Source organism: Choloepus didactylus, chromosome 22 (assembly GCF_015220235.1).
Source record: "Choloepus didactylus isolate mChoDid1 chromosome 22, mChoDid1.pri, whole genome shotgun sequence".
NCBI lineage: Eukaryota > Metazoa > Chordata > Mammalia > Pilosa > Megalonychidae > Choloepus > Choloepus didactylus.
The window spans coordinates 26,227,959-26,247,211 of record NC_051328.1 but is presented as its reverse complement, the minus strand read 5'-3'; the positions used below and the strand labels follow the sequence as shown (position 1 = coordinate 26,247,211).

At 43.9% G+C, this 19,253-nt stretch overlaps 1 long non-coding RNA gene across 2 annotated transcripts; it reads left to right on the top strand.

Annotated features, from left to right (window-relative positions):
• Positions 1 to 1,627: 1,627 nt before the first annotated feature.
• LOC119518968 lies at positions 1,628 to 18,536 on the top strand. Of its 2 annotated transcripts, XR_005213906.1 has the most exons (4): positions 1,628 to 2,255; positions 2,527 to 2,616; positions 15,384 to 15,551; positions 17,462 to 18,536. It is a non-coding gene; the product is annotated as an uncharacterized LOC119518968 (long non-coding RNA). The 2 variants fall into 2 exon arrangements; XR_005213907.1 differs by lacking the exons at positions 15,384 to 15,551; positions 17,462 to 18,536 and adding an exon at positions 7,470 to 7,590.
• Positions 18,537 to 19,253: the final 717 nt, after the last annotated feature.

Here is a 19,253-nt window from a genome sequence, read left to right as displayed (position 1 = left end):
TCGAGAGTGAAAAGAAGCACCATTAATAATTACACCGGGACAACAGATATAAATTGGGGCCGTTCCTGGCACACTGTGGGGTGAGGGTCGGGCCAAATCCAGCCTCTGGACTGAAAGACCCAGATGGTTTGGGTGTGTCTGTTGTGACCTTGTGCCTTGGATGGCAGGTGGTATCCAGTAGGTGCTCAAACATGTTAACTGAAGGAGTAAATCCAAAGTTCTCCTGGGTGTGCTTCCAGGACAGAAATTAGGGTGGAACCTGGTAAAGTCCTGTGCAATTTCACAGCCAGCAGGAGACTGGAAGGGGCAGGTACACAGTGATGCGTGTGCAAGCACTCAGTGTTTACTGGCTCCTAAATGTTAGTTAATTGGGATCTGCTGACACACCCTGAGGGGAAACGCTAAGCAGTTCTTAACATTTGCGTATGCAATCTCTGACTACTCATTTTGATAATTCTTACTTCTGGGCCTTGATTTCCTAAAATCCATGTCACTGTGCCCGGATTTCCTCAATATATGACCTATGACCTGGGTGCCACACTGTGGGGTCTGACCTGCAAAAAACGGCCTTCTCAATATTTCCCTCGCCAGCAGCCTGAGATTCTGACCGCAGCCTGGGGCCTGGCCAGACCTGCTGGGCCACTGCGGTTCCCACCCCTCCTCCATTCGCCCGTCCAAGTCCTTCAGGAAGAGTGAAATGGTCCATTGACCCCTGAGGGGCAGAAGGGCATGTTCAGCTTTTTTAGAGGTTCTGCACACTCTGGGGGACACTAGAACCCAAGCCTTCGCAGGCCGGCAGCCCGGAGAGCTGGGGAGAGGCTGGGCCGCGTCCCCCTGTCCAGTTTTAGCCTTGCCCTGATACTGACCAGATCCGATGCCCTCCTTCCTCCTTCCCGCTGAGCTCTTCGTCTTCTTCCCATGTCTCGGGAGAAATCTGTCTCCTCTGACAGACTCAAGATTCCAGGCCGAACTTTCCCATGCCACCGTCCCTCAAAATAGCCCGGGCCGAGCTGTATTTATAGCCGTGTGAGACTCTAATGGGCCAATTTGTTTGAATTTCCACTGCTTTTGTGTTGAACTTACCCCTCACCCGTGGGCAGTCTCTTCAGGCCTTTATTGATGGGGTGTGTTAGGGAGGAGGGGTCCCTGCTCAAGATGGTAGCTGTATAGAGCGCGGGGGCTGTTTTGCATATTTACTGTTCTTTAAAGCCAGTTTTTTTGAGAGAGAGAAAGAGACAGAGAAAGAGGTTTCTGTAAGTAGCTGGGACAATGAGAACAAGGCCGGCTGTATGCCAAGCACGGGACCCGGGCCAAAACACATATCATTAGCTTGGACCAGCTATAAGCAAGGAAATGAGAAACATATGTTGGAGAGCAAGGTTAGGAGTGAGGGACTATGGGTCAGTGACAGTCGCCCTAAAACTTTTCCCTTGTTCTTCAGCTGTGGCTTGGCGGTGTCAAATGTCATTTTGACTGCCTTGATTTCTCATGGTGGGGCAGCCTGTGTCCCCCCCACCCCTCCTCCTGCTGTTTCCTGATGGGACTTTTTTGGGGAGGGGAAAAGAGAACAGGCAGGGAAGGGTTGGTGTGATAGTTTTTCTCAGTTCTGGGAAAAGAACAACCTTGTTTTCCAGGATGCTCTCTAAATCCCTCACTTCTGAAATAATGTTGTCTCTTAGTTTGTGCTTTGGACTGGTTCATGAGGGAAGAAAAGGGAAGTCTACTTTAAAGTAGTTCTTGTCGTTTCTTTCTTAAATATAATTAGATGTGCCTCATTACCTCATACTGAAGGACTTCTGTATTTTCTCTGAGCTGTGTTTCCTGAGATGGTCTATGAGGCTTGTTGTACATACTCCTGTTTTATCATATTAGCAGTTGTTTTTCCCCCGACACTTTTGTCCTCTCTTTTCGCTCTCCCCCAGATATCTGGAGTTGATTTTGCTGCTCTCCAGGCCACACCCAGGGAGTCTGAGTGGGACCAGCACTTGACGATGGGCCTGTTTTCCTTCTGCCCTTTGTGTTTCCCTTTCCTCAACCACACTCGTTTTCCTTGACGTTTTCCTCAACAGTTGCTAACAAGGCTCTGCTCTCTCCCACTCCAAGGTCAAGACTCCTGTTCTCTATAAAACCCAGATGAAGAACTGTATCGTCTAAAACGCTGAGGCGGTCCCTGGAGAACAAGATGTGGCTACTGTTCTGAGGCAGACCACAGCGCCAGACGGCCGCCGGGAAAACTCATCAGCTTGGACGCCCAGGTTTGGCCAAAGTTACACAATGGTCCCAGATATACTGAGCAGTTCCCATTAAGAAAATGTAGGGGAAGTGGGAGACTCGGGCAGTTTCAAGTCTGGATGACAGTGTTGAAGGAAAATGCCTTCACATAAATCCTCTCCAACCGATGTTCCTTTAATATTTGGGGAGCAGTGTTGGGGTGGAAATCATTTAAAAATAGTGAAAACATTTAGACCGGTTTATCCTTCTCTTCCTTCTTTCTGTTGTGAAAATAAACTTTGCTCCTCGTTTCAGAGCTCCTAAAAATTCCCCAGCGTGTGAGAGTCCTGAAGGCCCTGGGTATAATCAACAATGGCATGAGGTCAGCTGGACGTGTTTCTGCAGGTGAGCCATCTTCGCTTTTTATTCTTCATCTTTCTTCCTAACTGCAGTTTCTGGAGAGCAAGACTCTCTTCTCTGCATCAAGAATTCCTTGGTCACAGGAGGAAACCTTACCTGCTGATTCCTTCAGAGAACTCGGTGGATGAGGATGTATGTGTGTGTATGTACGTGTCCATTTAACAAAAAAACATGGAGGGAAGAACGGCAGCCAAACCACAACACGCAGAGAATGGATATTTAAACGTTATCTTGTCAGCGAGGCAGGATCCTGGTCTGGTACCTGAAAATCTCCCAATTACAAGTAGTTTATTTTCCAACTCTTTCTCCCTTTCCTCTCTTTAATTGTGGAAGAGAACTGGTATTAAGTTTGAATCCACATGTTTTCTTTCTATGTCCTCAATGTTTGACTGCCTCTCACATCCCAACCCAGTCAAAACACGCCTCGAATTCCACCATTTCTCACCATCTCCTTTACCGTCTTCCTGGTCCAGCTATACGCACTCTTGCCTGGAACCCACGTGGCCTTCTAAATGGCCCATCCATTTCCTCTCTTGCCCCATTTCAGTTTCTACTGATCGATGACTGGCTGGGGGGATCCTTTAAAAACCCAAATCACACCAAGACTATTTCCCTTCTGAAAACTCCACTGGCCTCTGCTTACTCCTCCAACTTGATCTTGAACCATCTCTCCTTTGTTCTAGACACACTACCCTCATTCCTTCCCCAGCAAAGTGGGGATAATAACAAGGCTTGGGATAGTAACATTAGGCTTGGGAGGAGTAAATGTGTTAATAATGCAAAGCACCTAGACTGGGGTGTGGCCAGGATAGGTGCTGAATAAATGGAAGCCTCATTATCAGTTTACTTCTTTGAATTTACCAAGGACTTTCCTGCTTTGAGGCCTTCACATTCATTCTCTTAGCCTCAGTCATTTACCTTTTTCTCTTTGTAATGGGTGGTTCTTTCTTATCCTTCAAGTTGAAGTTTAAATGTCAACTTTTTACAGTTCTTATCTCTCTAGTCTATTCAAATAGATTCCCAACCCTTTGAACCCCCTTCCCATTATTTTCTCCCATAGCACCCTATTTGTTTCCTTTAGAGCAGTTTTTTCAATTGCAATTACATATTACTTCTTTGCCCAAGGGCAGGGCTACATCTGTATGTCCTTACCTAGCACAAGAAATATTTGTTGAATGAATGTCTAAATAAATGAATCTAACTCCTTACCTTTTCTCTTCTAATACCAGAGCCATTCTCATCCCACCTTGTCCCTGAGTCACAGGCTTCTCTCCAAGTCCCACCTTTATTTATTCTCTCGTCCTTTTGCCATTAGCCATCCTAGTCTCGTGGCAGTGGCAAATCCCTAAGTCATCCCGGCCCTGCTCTTACCACCCCACCATTCCCCTACTCGGTTCTCTTGCCTGTAGGCCAGTTTCTTCTTTGAGCGGCTCACACTTTTATTTATATGTAAATGATAAATAATAGAATATATAATGCCCAGAGTGAGTGTGATGACTAATAACTGCTCATCTGCCAAGTTAGAAGGGTTTGGGGATGAATTAACTCATCATCTACCATTAAGAGATCAATGCCTAGGCAATTACTCCATAAATATCCAAGATCAGATATCATACAGCCCTACCTGAGAGCCTGAAGTGATGGCAGGAAATCAGGTGGAAGTGAAATCCTGGTTCTCATTTTTGATCCTTATCACGACCAATTGTGTGTCTACATTGTGTTATATCGCAGCTGTGTAACATGAGCTAAGAAGGGGTAACTTGACCTGTCCTCATGAATCTCTCTCTCTCCCATAGCCAGGAACACCAAGAAGGAAAATGTCCTCGACTGAATTTTTTATTATTTATTGATTGATAGCCTGCCTTTTTTTCTTAAGCATCTATGCACTTTGCTAATTACATCTCTGGAAATCATTTTACTTTACTATTCACCAGAATGCTGCCTTCCAAGGACCAGGGCTAAGCTTCTCAGGATGTGCTGGTCCAGCCCTACCCTGTGATCCAATCCAGTATGTAGGCAATGATGTGATAATGAGAAAAAGCACAAGGTTTCCATCAGAGCAATGCTCTTCATCCACAGAATGAGCAGGAGGATAACTGTCTTTGTCCTTTCATCCTTGGCCCCACCTGCACTGGCACTATCAGGGAGACTAAGTCATGGAAGCAAATCTGTCTCTTCAGCAAATTTGAGGCCCCCTATCCCTTGATAGAAGCCATAAATGTGATCTGAAAGTGAAAATTGTATACCCTCCATACTAAAATAGTCAATGATTTGATTTATCAAAGGGGGCCCAAATAGTTATGAATTCCTTTAAGAGGAAGAAAATAACAATCTCTTCCATTATATGCAAAGAGATTCCACTGGTTTGTAAATATTCAGATGGGTGGCAGATAAATGGGTTTTATTGAAATGAATCTAATAAAACGTTAAATTTAGGGATTGCATTGATTTGAAAGTAGATAAAATATTATATTTCAACCTTCAGAATACAGGTATCCTTACTCTAAAGATGGGAATAACAGATTCACAGGTGTGACTTTCACCAATAAATACAGAATATTGGGGAATAGAGCCAGCACTGCTGTATTGCCATTCTAGAGTCTCTGTGTTTCCACAGATATCTACCTAGAACAAATTAAATTTTTTGGTATTAGACATGAATCAAAGAGGCTGGTAAGTTCTATTTAACTCAATAAATAAGTAAATGCTGATTGAGTGTCTACTATATATAAAGAATAAGAAAGGTGTGGGCTTTATTCTCAAGGAATTTATAACACAATGGAGGAGACAGATACGTCAACTTTAATGTAAAGCACTATTAAATAAAGCATGAAGGAAGGAATGGCAGTTAGGTGTGGTGGCACCTTAGAGGAAGAGCTGCTTGTGACAGCCTCGAGGGAGAAAGAGAAAGACCCATCAGTAGAATCAGACCACTTCTCTGTAGGCACCAGGGAATGCTTCTAACTGGTTGGAGACATCTACCTAGTTCTGAGCTGAAATCTATCTATCTGTACCTTCCAACATGTGGTTCTAGTTTTATCCTCTGAACATGCAAACTAGTTTAATCCCTTTCACACATACCAGCCCTTCAGTATTTCTAAGTTTTGGATGGCATTTCTTTCCGCTTTCTGAATACCTCTCCCCCAAAGACTCCTTTGCCTTCTTCTATTTTAGATTAAATGTACCAATTTCTTCAACTCTTTCACCTACAGCATGATTCCCAAATCCTTCACTATCTGGGCATTCTTCTCTTAACACATTCTACTTTATCTATGGCCATCCTTAAACATGGCACTGGAAACTGAGTGCAATATTTCAGATATGTGTTGACCAGTGGGTCAGTTTTTTTCCTTGTCATCCATAGATCCATCTGCCCATTCATTCATTCATCCATCCAACCAAATGGTACTTAAATAAGCTTCTGTAATATGAGACACTGTACTAGTTACTGCAGGGGATAAAAAGATGGAGAACTTCATTGAACTTAAAGTCTAGTGAGATAATGGCTGAAGAGAATTATACTTGTACTAACACAACCTAAGATTTCATTACTATTTTTGACAGCCATGGGTCACAGTTAGCATCTGCTGAGCTTGTGGACACCCAAATTTCTAAAGTTTTATTATGAAACTTGTACTTACACAGCTGGCCCTTGTTTAGGGGCTTTGGCATTTGATTTTTGAAACTGAAGTTCAAAATTTTACATCAGTTTTTTTCCTTTTAAGTTTTTAATCCATCATTTCAGTTCACTGAGTTTTTTTTGGGAATCTAGACCCTGTCCTCTATCATCAAACCATTACTTTTGGTTCTGGGCCACCTACAAACACAAATGCTTTAGCACAGAGTCTTGGCACATACCAAGTGAGTGTTGAATCCCCCCAGCTCTATGACCATCAAGTCCTCATTTCTTTATTTTGATGATCTAGTAGGTCATGAACATGTGATATTGAAATCAGGATACTCTGTGTTCAAAGAATTTTACTAATTTACTGCTATAACTACTAAATAAGCACATTAATAAAAGTGGAACTGAGCACTCCTTTATCTAACTCCCATGTTTATAGAGGGAACATTCTGCTAAAGTGGAAATTGGCAGTTCAGAAGGCCTGGGAGGGAGAATCTCCCTGCTCAACTCTGAGATCCTAAATCAGTGGATTAATTCTCCAAATTGTCTCTGGGGCTAGAGAGAATAACAGTGTCTTTTACAAATATCTTGGATTTTTTCTATTTAAATGAAATCCACTGGGTCCTATCAGTCTGTGGTTTGTCTGCTCTGGTTTTAGCAAACTCAAGATGGGGTTGCTGTTGTGATTGGTTAGAGCATTTTGCTCTTTGGATGGGGGAACCCACTGACCCCTGACCACAGGCATGTCATACAGAGAGTGTCAGAGGCAGGCCAATTACCTAAGAGGGCTGAGAAAAAGCAAACAGAGGCAGGACACAATGAGGGGAAAAAACACACAACAGGCCCACCGTTCAGTTCCACTGCTTGAATTACCACTATGTCAATAGAAGGTGATAAATCAAGGGAGATATTTACTGATTAAAATTACAGACTCCTACAGGAAAGTGTATAAACAGATTCAATAACAAAGCCTTTAGGAACTGAGTCCAGCTGAATCCATCCAGGCTTTGGCCAGTCATTTCTATCTGCAGCCAACTCTTGGACCAGGGAGTCATCAAGAGATCAGGTTGTCCATGAAACTCAGATTTGCTATACACAGACCCAAATATTTCTAGGGAAAATTTAGAGGCATGTTGGGAAGAGATTCAGCACTCAGATCCATTCACAAGGGATCCTCTTATTTCATTCTTATTTTTTGGCTTTTACTTTCAAGTCTGGTCTAGACTCCCTAGAAGGATCTGGAATGCCTCATCTACATGCTCTACTAGCCAGTGAAGATCCTAGGTCATGGATGCTAAAGGGAGGACATGAGTGGGCCTGGAGCTCACTCCTACAGGTAGGATGGGGTCTCTTAACTGTTGCCAATAAGCTTTTTATGCCAATGCACTTTGTCCACTCTTTCTGATGTGCCCATGTTGGTGTTCCCAAGGGAACTGAAGCTTTGCTCTGCCATGCCAGTCCCTCAAGGTGCTGGAATCACATGGTTACTGTCATTCTACTTCTCTCTATGGCATACTTCTTGTAAGAAAAATCCCTTTTGGGAATGTCTGGAAGCAGTTTGTACAGAGAGAGCGTGAGGCACACGGTTGCCATCTTGTTTTCAGAGCCCTGTAAATTCTTTTTGCTAGCTCTGCCTGTGGGAGGGAGACCATCACCTCAAATCACTCTGTTTTGATGTGGAGCAGCATAGATTTATGTCTGATGGACGGGGGCAGCCTGCATAGGGGAGATGAGCACTACCCCTGGTTCCACTTTCTATAAATGGTCTCAAGGTTTGATTTTGCCCTCCTCCATTCCTTCCCCTTTAGGCCCTGACTTTGAATATGCAATCATCACTCAATGGGAATTGGGCAAAAAATGTTGCAGGGCAAATAGGCTTTGAAGATTCAGGCAAGGGAGAGGATCGTCCTTGCAATGCCCATATGCAACAGAGGCGTGTTGGGGTATCAGTCCTACTGGGGCTGCCGGGCATGGTTGGGCACCCTATATAAAGGTGCCCAGCTGAGGGGGCAAGTGTGGGCTGAAGCTAGTCCATGTTCCACTTGCCAAGCTGCCACGAGGTGTGCCCCAGCCCAGGGTGGTATCCACCTGGAGGGATAGGCAGCGTTTTCGTCACACAAAGGACAAGTTGGTTATTCAAGCAGCCAGTGGGCTTTGTCTATCTAATGGGGGCAACTTTTTCTAATTGTCCCTCCAGAGGGAGTATCTTTTACTAAATGGCCCAAAGATGCCAAACAGGCTTGACCAGGGCCTGATTTCCTGACCTTTTCCTTGGAGCTGGGAGGAAGAGAAGATCCCAGTGAGAGCATTTAGAAGTTCATACTTTGGCTTTTAAAAGGCAGCAGTGGATAATAAAATGCCTGTATAATTATTCTGGCTTGCTCTCCTGTTCTTTCGCAACTGGGTTACTGTAAAGTGAGGTGAGTGTTCCTTTGTTTGGTTTTTCCTCCCCGAAGGGATTTGTCAAGTGTTCCCTGCCAGGGTGAACGCCTAGTGTGTGTGTGTCTGTGTGTGTGTGTGTATGTGTGTGTGTGTGTGGGGGGGTGTAGTTGAACCCATCTCTTTCCATCAGCCTCTGGAGATGGCTGATGTTACTGTTCAGCCATCACACACTGTCTTATGTTCTGGAAAACTCTGAGACGTCCTTTTCTTTTTTTTTTCTTAAAGGAAGTTATGTTTATAGCTGTTGCACTTGACTGGGCCGCCCGTCCGAGCTTCCTCTGTCTAGTTTCCAGCGTGTGCTTATCTTCGAATGAGAGTACACCGTGGAGACGGGGAGAAATTAATGACGATTTCACAAGCCGAGGCGTGGAAGTCGGCTGTTGCAAACCATGGGGGCTCTGCGATCTTGTTCTTCTGCCCTGCTTGCCGAAAACTCTCTCTTTGCCCTGGAATCTCATGGCCTGGAGCTTTTTAAATTAAAAACAGTTGTGAAACTGGCAGCAATTTAGAACTTATGCCAGCACATGAATCGGTAAAGACTAGGGCCTCAGGGAGGCAGGTCACGGGTCTGTAAAGAGGGCTGTTTTGTATCCTTGGCGTTTACCAAGATGAGCCTTGCGACCACTTCTCTCTTGAGGGGACGGTGGGCTTGTTGGGTTGTTTCCCTGCTTCCCTCTGACTTAACCTCCGCCCTCATTCTGCCCCCCCACCCCCCGGGTCTCCACGAGCACAGCGGTGCCACCAGGTGTTTCTCGGCGTCTCTTAGGTCAGCTATGGCCGACACCTCCTTAGGGCTTGGCCACTTTTAAGCCGGGGGCTCACTATGCCCCAGTGGGGGATTTATCTCGAATGGGCTTGGTCAGAGGGAGTGGGTGGAGAGTCATAATCTGGACTCTCTTGCTGATAAAGCTCTTCCTACTGACACTTTCTCTAGTCACTCCATGTGGTATCCCTGCTCATAGGGTCCTAGAACACCCTACCTTATCTGCCATCTTTAATTAAAAAGTGAAATCCACCTGTAAGGACCAGGCAAACAGAGGGTTCAACATCAATTAAATTATATTTGGGAGAAAAAGAATTCAAACTTAAACCTGAAGAAAAGAAAAGTATAACTCTTAGAAAAGGTCAACAGGCCATCCTGACAAACATCTATTGTGTGAGGGGTAGGAAAGAGGGCTAGAAAGGTTGGTGGGGCCAGTATACATTAGACATTATGTACAAAGTTAGGGAATTTGCACTGTCTCTTATAGACAGTGATTGCTTTAAAGCAAGAGAATGGTCTGAGAAGAGTCCTGATTTAGGATGATTTTGAGGAAATGGGTATTGGCTAATATTTTTTCTTGAACACCTACTATGTGCCAGGAATTGGGTGGTCTTATTACATGCATTCTTTCTTTTAACTCTCCCTCTGAGGAAGGTGTTCTCTTGTCATTTTACAGATGAACAGCCCGAGGCTCAGGGAGGCTGAGAGACTTGCCCAAGGTCATATAGCTTGCAAGTGGCAGAGCAGGGATTTGAACCCAAGTCTAACTCAAGAGCCAGCACCTCTAAATACTATAGCTTGAATGTAAAGTTTACATTATTTGTTTCATCAAGGAGTATGCAGATGTTTGGAAAAAAGCCATTCCTTTTGTGTGGAAGAAAGGGCCAATCTCTGGATTAGGTGGTCATGAGACCCAGATGTTAGGGTGGTTAGATTTAGCAAATAAGCAGGACACTCAGTTAAATTTGAAAAATAGCTCAAAGGAATTTTTGTAATTTATGAAGCAAAGCTAAATACAGGAAATTTAAGGCATCCTGACTAAGTAAATAAAGACTCAGGACAAACTCATTAAATGCAGGACATGTCTTGTACATAAAGGGAGCCAAGCACCCCACCGGGTGTGCAACTCAGGCCTGTCAAGCATGGCCATGTAACCTTGAACAAGCCCGCCCTCTCCCAGCCTCACTCTTCTCAATTGTGAAATGTGGACCATAATCTCTACCTCTCAGAGTTATTGTAAGGATTAAATGGGACGCCAAGGGCAGTGTAGAAATACAGTAGGAGCTCAATAAATGCTTTGTTGGTGAATTAGGCAATTCCCTAGTTTCCAGAATTTTTTTTTTCTTTCCAAGGGTTTTATTCATCAAAGGTCTTGGCCTTTTCTTCATGAGACTATATCATTTAATGGGGATCATTTCTTGATGTTTCATGTAGCCTGTATTTACAAATACCAGCCATTTCATCTAATAATAAAATTGCAACATAAAAAAGAAAACAAAGCAAAAACAAACAAACAAAAAACCAAGGCAACAGAAACAATGCCCATTATAATCTCCAAGCCTTCATAATATAGGTATATTATTTGAGCTCAGAGGTTGTCACACTTGGAACGTGTTTCCATGTGTAGCACTCCATTCTCCATTCTGTTGGTTCAATTAAGCCCGAGAATTTAAATTATCTTTCTAACTCTAAAAACATGTATAGGTACTTCTGAAAGTGGAAACTATTTCAGGGCTTAGAAGAAATTCTGTGGGAGTGAATGTGCTCACAGCTTTCAGGCCAGGAAAGCTGACCCTTCCAGATCTTTAAAAGGTTGTGGAAAGACCATAATCAAATCAAATCAAATCAAATAAAAATAGACAGCCTTTCTCTCAATAAGAGCATTTGGAAAAGAGGCAGAGGGATGGAAAAGTTGTGTGTGAAAAACACATACACGCTCAGTGGGAAACATATTTGTCTAAAAACATTAAATTAAAAACTTCTTTGACAGAATTTCTTCCTTTCTTTCTCTCATTTCCAGCTCATTCTTATCAGAATTCTGTCAGCTCTCAAACTGACATTTTCCTGTTCTGATCTTTTCTCAGATAGTAAAGAGGGATTTTTTTATTTTTTTTTTTGTTGGGCTGATGCAAACAGCAGATCAGCCTACAGAGAAACGTCAAGGACAGTCTGGAGTCCTAATCCCTGACCCTCCTGCCCTGTGCTAACTAGCTATTGACATTGAACTTAAAAAAGCTGCAATGCTGAGAAGAGATAATGTTTTAGAGTGAAAGAGAAAAGGGCTGTGGTGAGAAGAGTAGAGGTTAGGGGGACTTCAGAAGGGAATGTGCTGCTGGTCTGTGAGTCCAACTTCAGGCTTTTAAAAGTTCAGTTTCGCAAAGAAAATGATTCTGATCCTTTAGACCAGAAAGGGGGTAGGCGAATCTCTTTAGAAGATAGCTGCGCTTATTCTTGGAAATGTGAAGTGGTCACATTTTCACCATCCTTGGCATAGAAAAATTGTGTAGTTTCTGCATTGGACCAGTGACTCTCTTTTCACTTCATCTGTATGTCATATAACAGAGTTGAAACTCATAATGCATGGATTTGGAATTTTTAACATGACTATGTAAAGGGACTTTCTCCATCATTTTAAAACAAGAGAAGTAGAAGGAACATGGCTTATATTCTGTTTTGATTTCTTTGTCCTCTGGATTTGAATAGCTTTCGCTTCTGTTTACCCTCATTTAATGGTGCTCCCACCTGAAATTGTGAATTTGACTTGCCTCCTCTCTAGCTTGGAACAGGGATATAAAGAAAAATGGTTTTCTCAGAAAACCTTGACTGTACTATTGTGAAGCCATTTGCCCTTAAATTCACAGCACTTAGCTCTGAATGTTCCAGAATACTGTCATGGCATCTCTGAAAATTTTCCTCCATTTTGCCACTGTCTGGAAACATGGTATAGTTGACTGCTGACCAACCCATAAAAAAGCTTAGAGGAGAAAAGGTTGGATTCCCTGGAGTAGGGTTATTTAGTTTTAAAATGAATCCTGGAACACCTGGTTTCTTTGCCTCCCCTTGTGGCTAGGGCCTGGATGTTTTCTAAAGTCAGCACATTACACTCCACTCAACACAAAGAGGCGAAGACGTTCTCTAATGTCCCTGTCTCTGGAAGCTCTGTTTTTTCTGGGCCAAGCCCTGAGGAATACAAATCCTTTCCAGGCTTGCCAAAGGCTGAGCGAAGCCAGGAGACTTCCCATCCCGTGATCCTTGTTCTCTGGGGTGGGCAGACACCACTGTCTTTGCTTCCTCAATGTTCACGGTTTGAGACACTTAAAATTAGGCCTTGACGTAGCATTAACAAATATACAAGAGGGAACAAACCTGCACCCTAGGGAATGAGCTAGAAGACTTAATAGATCTTTCCATCTTTAATTTCCAGGATTCTAAATATGTTGACTGCTTATAAAGCAGCAGAGTGATTGCAGGCAGACTGGTTAGTGGAAAGGATTTGGGTTGAAGTAGCCATCCTCCTTGACCCTGACTTTAATAGGTACCTGGGTTCCGAGAGCCACCTGCACATAATCTCTTTTCACCTGTCTTTGGCAGAGAACCAATGGGGAAGGGGTGGACTCGGGCTTTCCCACTGAGCTCACTAACCAGTCTCCATGTCCTGGAGACCATTTCTTGTCTGGTAATGCATAAGAACAAGCAAATGAGGAATGCGAGTGATGTCAGCTTGGCTCACCAGCATCTTACAGGCACGCTGAAATAAGCCAGGTGTTCAGAGTTGGTGGTAAGTCTTCCCAGGCTTCCGAGGATGCATCACGAGCATTCCTTATCTGAGGTCAAGGGAAAAAGACCCACCTGAAAGTAAGGAGTTGCTGAAATGTCGTGTGAGGTGCGATTTCATAATATACAGCTGGTGAATTCATTTTAGAAATGGCTGTTTGGGGAAAGTTTGCTTTTGGTAATTGTTCCCACTGGTTTCCTACCCCCACCCCTACCATGACGCAAGGAAACAATTATAGGCAATAAAATAGACATAGCTAAGTTTAGGGAGAGGGAAAGGGCCCTAGGAGTTTCCAGGTTTTCTATGAGCTCACACATGGCTTGCCTTTTTCTGGACATGGGAAATATGAACTATCTCAGTTTTTCCATCTGTAAAGCAGGGGTCTTAATTATTTTCTGCATCACAGGAAATATTATAAAGACTAGTTAACATTTTTACACTCATCTGGAGACAAACTATATTATATAAGGACAAAGGATCTTTTATGAAGGTTAAAGAAGATACACCTAAGAAGGGAACTCGGGCATCTGCTCACTTTGCAGAGTGAATAAACAGCCATAAAAGCTACTTGTAGCTGATGAAATGCCAGGACTGATATCAGGCTTCAAAATTGGGAGCCAGTTCCCAATTAATCAAATTTCAAGAGGTCACTCACTGAATCAATACTTCAGTGGAGGCGGGACATTGGTTGGGGGACAGGATGTGTGAGGAATCCCAGGGCAGATGAAGGGAGGAGAGGAAGATAAAGACCAGAAAGAAGAGCAAGGAGGGGCTGGGTTATTTTTCTCCTAAATTTCTTATAAATCTGTAAGCCTCGGTCATGCAAAAATGTGCCAACTTTCCAGAGCTCCACTTTTTAGTTTGACACCCCTTTAAAAAAAGAGAAAAATCCATGGCTGGAAAGGATCTTGCATTCCTTGTGCCTGCTTGGTGGTTCTTCCCAGCCTGAATGTCACATTCAGAGGCTTGGAAAGAGGCAGAACCCCCCCCCCCCCGCCCCCAGAGCTATTTCATCAGGATTCTGTAAGATTCGCATGTAACCCCTTTTAAAAATCTGAAAATGAAACAAGACATATTTCTGAGGTTGTCAGCAGGTAGATCCACTGGTTCGTAGTAAGTAATCTCTCTGGGAGGAAGTCTTGGCTCTGATGTCTGTGTTGAACGTTCTGTGGCTCCCCCCGGCCGCCCGGCGCTGGGCTGTTCACTGGGAAAGGAGGCGGTGATGATATTGCTTCTAACAACCAGACGGAAGCGTAGCCTCAGGCTGTCTTGCAAAGCCCCCTCCAAAAAGCCTCTAATTAATTTTTATCCTGCCATCCCAATGAGTCCCGGGAGGGCAGCAACCCAACAACAAAAAGCCCTCATCAAGTCATTTGGAGAAAGCTTTGACGTAACACTCGCAGATTTCAGATCTCCAAAAGAGAAACTGCTAGAGAATCCCACCCCCCTTTCCTTCATGCCCCCCATCACTTGAATTTTTTTTTCCCCCAGTTTCTCTCCTTTTCTTTTACAGAGGCCATAAGTCAGACCTTTCTCTGGCTTCCTTCTACCCACTGCTCTTTCAGAGGGAACCCCTGAGAGAGTGTTTTGCTGCTGGAGGAGAATCCCGATTCTCTGGGTGCTGGGGTCAGGACCCTGTGCTTTTGCTGCCCGCTGGATCACAGCCTCCATTGAAGGGGAAGAGGGAGAGAAACTTTAGCGTCTTCCTGGCTTGGAGCCACGGCCAGGCCAGGCCTCCTCCGCTCTGTGCAAACCCTCCTTCATGGATAAAATGCTGGAAGCAGAGGGGAGCTTCCACACAGAGGAATTTTCCCCGAGCACATCAGAGAGGCGGCCTGGTGGGCCTCACCCTCTGGAAGCCCTGTCGGCAGGAGCTGGGTTGCACTGTCTGGCTGGGGGTGGCGGGGCCCATGCAGAACTCCCGAAGGCCCCATTCAGGTTGTTCTCGTCCTTTCTCCAAGGAGATTCAGAGACACAGGAGCCTGCTTCTGCCCTGGCACAGGAGCCATGATTTGGCCCGTGTGGCTCATTTGCTTTCTCTGCAGCTCTTGGCATCTCGCTCCCTGGGCTCAGGTCTCCATTTGTCTCCTCCCCAAACACCTTTCTCCACCACCTTTTCAAAGCCTTCCCCGCCTGTTTCTCTTCAGGATGCTTCTCTTAGGACCTCGGAATGAATTAAAATGTAGGAAGAGCAACTGTTTGAAATGATGCATTCAGAGGTGCTGAAACCCAAACCGCCCGCCGCCGCCTGGGCTTCCTGGTTTTTCAGGACGAAGAGGTTGAATGCTGAGTGTGCCCTTCCTGGGGATCAAGAGGTGAGACCGAGCCAGTGCCAGCTGCCCTGGTGTTCATTTCATGGCCATTGGGTGCCAAAGCCATTTCCTCAGGACCCGCTTGACTCGACGGCCCCTGAGAAATGGAGCCATTGTTGCTGAGGAGCTCGGGCAGCCTGGCTCCTTTCAGAGTTAATCGCAGAATCGCAGGCCTAGAAAAGACTTCTGTGACTGCTCCTCTGAACCAGGGCCAAGTGAGTGAGAGCTGACCCTGTTTTTGAAGATGCCCGTGGAGCCCTACTCCAGTGACTAATCACTCGTAATTGTCCTCTTTAATTTTAACCTCACTCACTAGTGCTTTAAACAGATTTCCGTTTGTGCCGTACTCAGAGAAGGTAGAAAGCATTGCTCACCACACAAATGTGGCCGTTCATTTCCTCCTCGTCGGCTGCTTCCTGTCTCTTTGGACAGTAGTATGGCCCAGTGGTGAAGGGCAAACGGTGGGGATCCAGACACATCTGGGTCTGAAGTCTGTGTTTCGTCACTTACTCATTATGCTACTAAGTCTCGGTTTCCTTGTCTGTGAAACTGGAGAAATAAGAGCTACTTCTTTGGGTTGTTTTGAGGATTAAACAAGAGAACAAAAGCAGACGGCTTTGCATTGGTTCAGGCTGGTGCCTACTATGTGCCCACAAATAAAATGGTGCCCACCACAACTTAGAGGTCGGATCCATGTTCCTTTTTTCAGTGCCAAGTGACCCTGATGGGCAAGGCAGCAAAGAGCAGTGGGCAGAGAATTGGACTGGGGGTCTGGAGACTGGAACCCTAGACACGGCTTTGCTATAACCTAATTCTGTGAGCCTAGGGAAGTTTTCCAGTCTGCACTCTGTCTTCCTTGCAGGAGAGTGGGGAGCATGAAATGAAAGGAGAGATGGGGCTGTGGGTTGTCAACAGGAAAGTGCCATTCGAATGTGAGGTGCTATGGGTCCTAAAGGCTGCTGACCAACTGGCCCCCTTGTGCCTGGAGGCCCTGCCTGCTGCCCTTGGTGCCCACCCCCAGCACCAGGGAGCATATTGCCATTCTGCTGGTATCCCCCTGAATTGCCAACATCCTGGCAGTGAGGACTGGGGTGAGACAAGTCATCGTTTATTTTCTAACTCACTTAAAAAGTGTTTTTTGTTTGTTTGTTTGTTTGTTTTAAATAGATTTATTTTTTTAGAGCATTTTTAGATTTCAGAAAAATTGCACGGCCCATGTACCGCCTCAGCTGCCCCCATCACAGTTTCCCCTAATGCTAACATCTTGAATTAGTGTGGCATATTTGTTACAACTGATGAACCAATTATGACACATTATTATTAACTAAAGTCCATAATTTATATTAGGATCACTCTTTGTGATTTAAGGTTCTATAAGTTTTAGCAAATGCTTAATGTTGTGGCTCTGCCCTTACAGTATCATACAGAACAGTTTCATTGCCCTAAAAATCCCCTTGCTCTGCCTATTCATCCTTCCTTCCTCTCCCTGAACCCCTGGCAACCTCTGATCTTTTTACCATCTACAGTTTTGCCTCTACTCAATTTTTAGTGTTCCCATTTCCTTAGACTCTCTGTTCTGTTTTGTTTTAAAAGGGAAAATCCCTGGCTGGGAGTACCCTGCTGTCAAGAGGCAGTTTAGCATAGCAGTCAAGAACCTGGCTAAACCCTTGGGCTTGGGGGCCCAGCTTCACCATGTCCTAACTGCATTTTTCCAACCTGTGTTCTTGAGCAAGTTGCTTCCTCTGTATTCCAGGGTCCTTGTCTTTAAAATGGGGATAATAGTAGTTTCTACCTGATAAGGATTAAATGAGTAAATGCAATGTACTTAGAACACTGTCCTGGCAGATGGTAAACACTGAATAGGTATTAGCATTATTACTATTAAATGCTTTTTTTTCTCCTGTTTCATGCAGTGATGAAGCCTGACCAGGAGATTCCTGATTCAGTTATGAAAGACCTCAACTAAGTGAAGATACCCTGGTGTAGGGGTTCTTAAGCTTTTAATTGACTCTCATGAAGAAATCGTTGTGGACGCTTTCTAAAGAAAAGTTAACATAGTCCCCTAAATTTCACATATATTTTCAGTCCACCCATGGAATTACTGGGGTCCATAGACTCTTGGTTAGGAATTTCTGCTTTATTGTCTTTTTATTTGTTGGGGCATCAGGATCATCCAGGTACAGCTATAGATGTAGTGATGATAAGCATCTGACTAGAACATTTTGTTGTGGATGCTATCAACTGATGGTCAAAAAAGAAAATAAAATGTATGATATAATTGAATCCAAGCTAGATTTTCTACAACCTCTTTCTTGAGGAGGACACCTTGATGCATGTCATTGTAATCTTTGTCCAAGCCCAATGCACATGCACTGCCCTGAGAAAACATTGGAGAAATTCTCTGTCTCTAGTCCCATGGTAGCTGCAAATAGCAAAGGGCCACTTTGCTAAGAATTCCCAATTCTGGAGAAATGGAACGTCAAAGTCACGAATCTCTTAGTTAACAATGAAAGTTTCCTTATTTCAAGTTAGATGAAGAACTCTCTTAGGTACAGAGTTTATAAGTTAGGGTTTGGAAGAATTTAAAATAAAAGATAAATAATGGCAAATATACCTTTCAATATGATTTCATTGTCATTTGTTAGAAATTAAGGTTTGGACCCACAAGGGTTTAATTTTCAGGTTAGACAGAGGAATGTGTTTCAAGTCTCCCCAAATACTGACAAATACTGCCCTTTTGCATGTTCTTGATTTATTTCTCTACTTCCCTACCATTGCTTTTGCAAAATTAATTTGCTACATAGAAATATCCCAATCATTTTTCCATCAAACCATGGGTATTCCTGAGGAAGGAAGGGAGGACCTTTTTTTTGTTGTTCTATTATGGGTTGATAATAACCCATAGAAAAAAATTAGTTGAAAGCTATGTAAAAAACAATCAAAATAGTGTCTGTATTTTCTCTTCTTAGACAGAAATGACTGATTTAAAAATTAGGAGGAACATAAATAAATACTACAAAATTATTTCAGCTTCTTTACTATTCTGTCCAGTAATAAAGGGGCTAGAATGAGAAAGAAAGGATGGGCAATAAGTGAACAGGTGTCTCAAACTAGCAGTATATGCAGCAGAAAGTATAGACCATGAAAAAGGTGGTAGACAATTAGGAGGTGAAGAAGGGGTTTAACTGGGGTAGGCAGTTACATACGTGGTGAGGAGAGGGAAGACAAAATGGTAGCCAGTAGTTCCTTCCTTGTACGTGTATATCTTTGTATCTCTCTCATCGCCTAGCACGTTCCTTGAATATATCAGGTACTCAAAAAATAAATGAACAGAAACAAAGAAAATGTGTTTAAAAACAGAAGCTTTGAAATTAATTTTGACCTAGAAGCATTCTTTATCTAGGCTATGATCTTAAAGCTATTACCAATTGCCATCTCTTTTCCTTGAAATACTGTTTTTGTTTGTTTTTGTTTTGGGTGTGGGTTATATGCTGTTTACAGATCTCCAGCCGCTTTAATCCTAGCCTTCAGAAGCTCTACCCCAAATGGAATAACTAGAGCTTGCTGCTTGGGTTGATGGGGTGGGTAGGATTATCCTCAAGGCTGCAGTAGGAGTGAGTAGTGTCACCACTCTGAGGTTGGAGTCCTTATGGACCTGGGCCAGCAGTTCCCCACCCTGGTGCCAGGAGCTGTGATAAAGCCTGG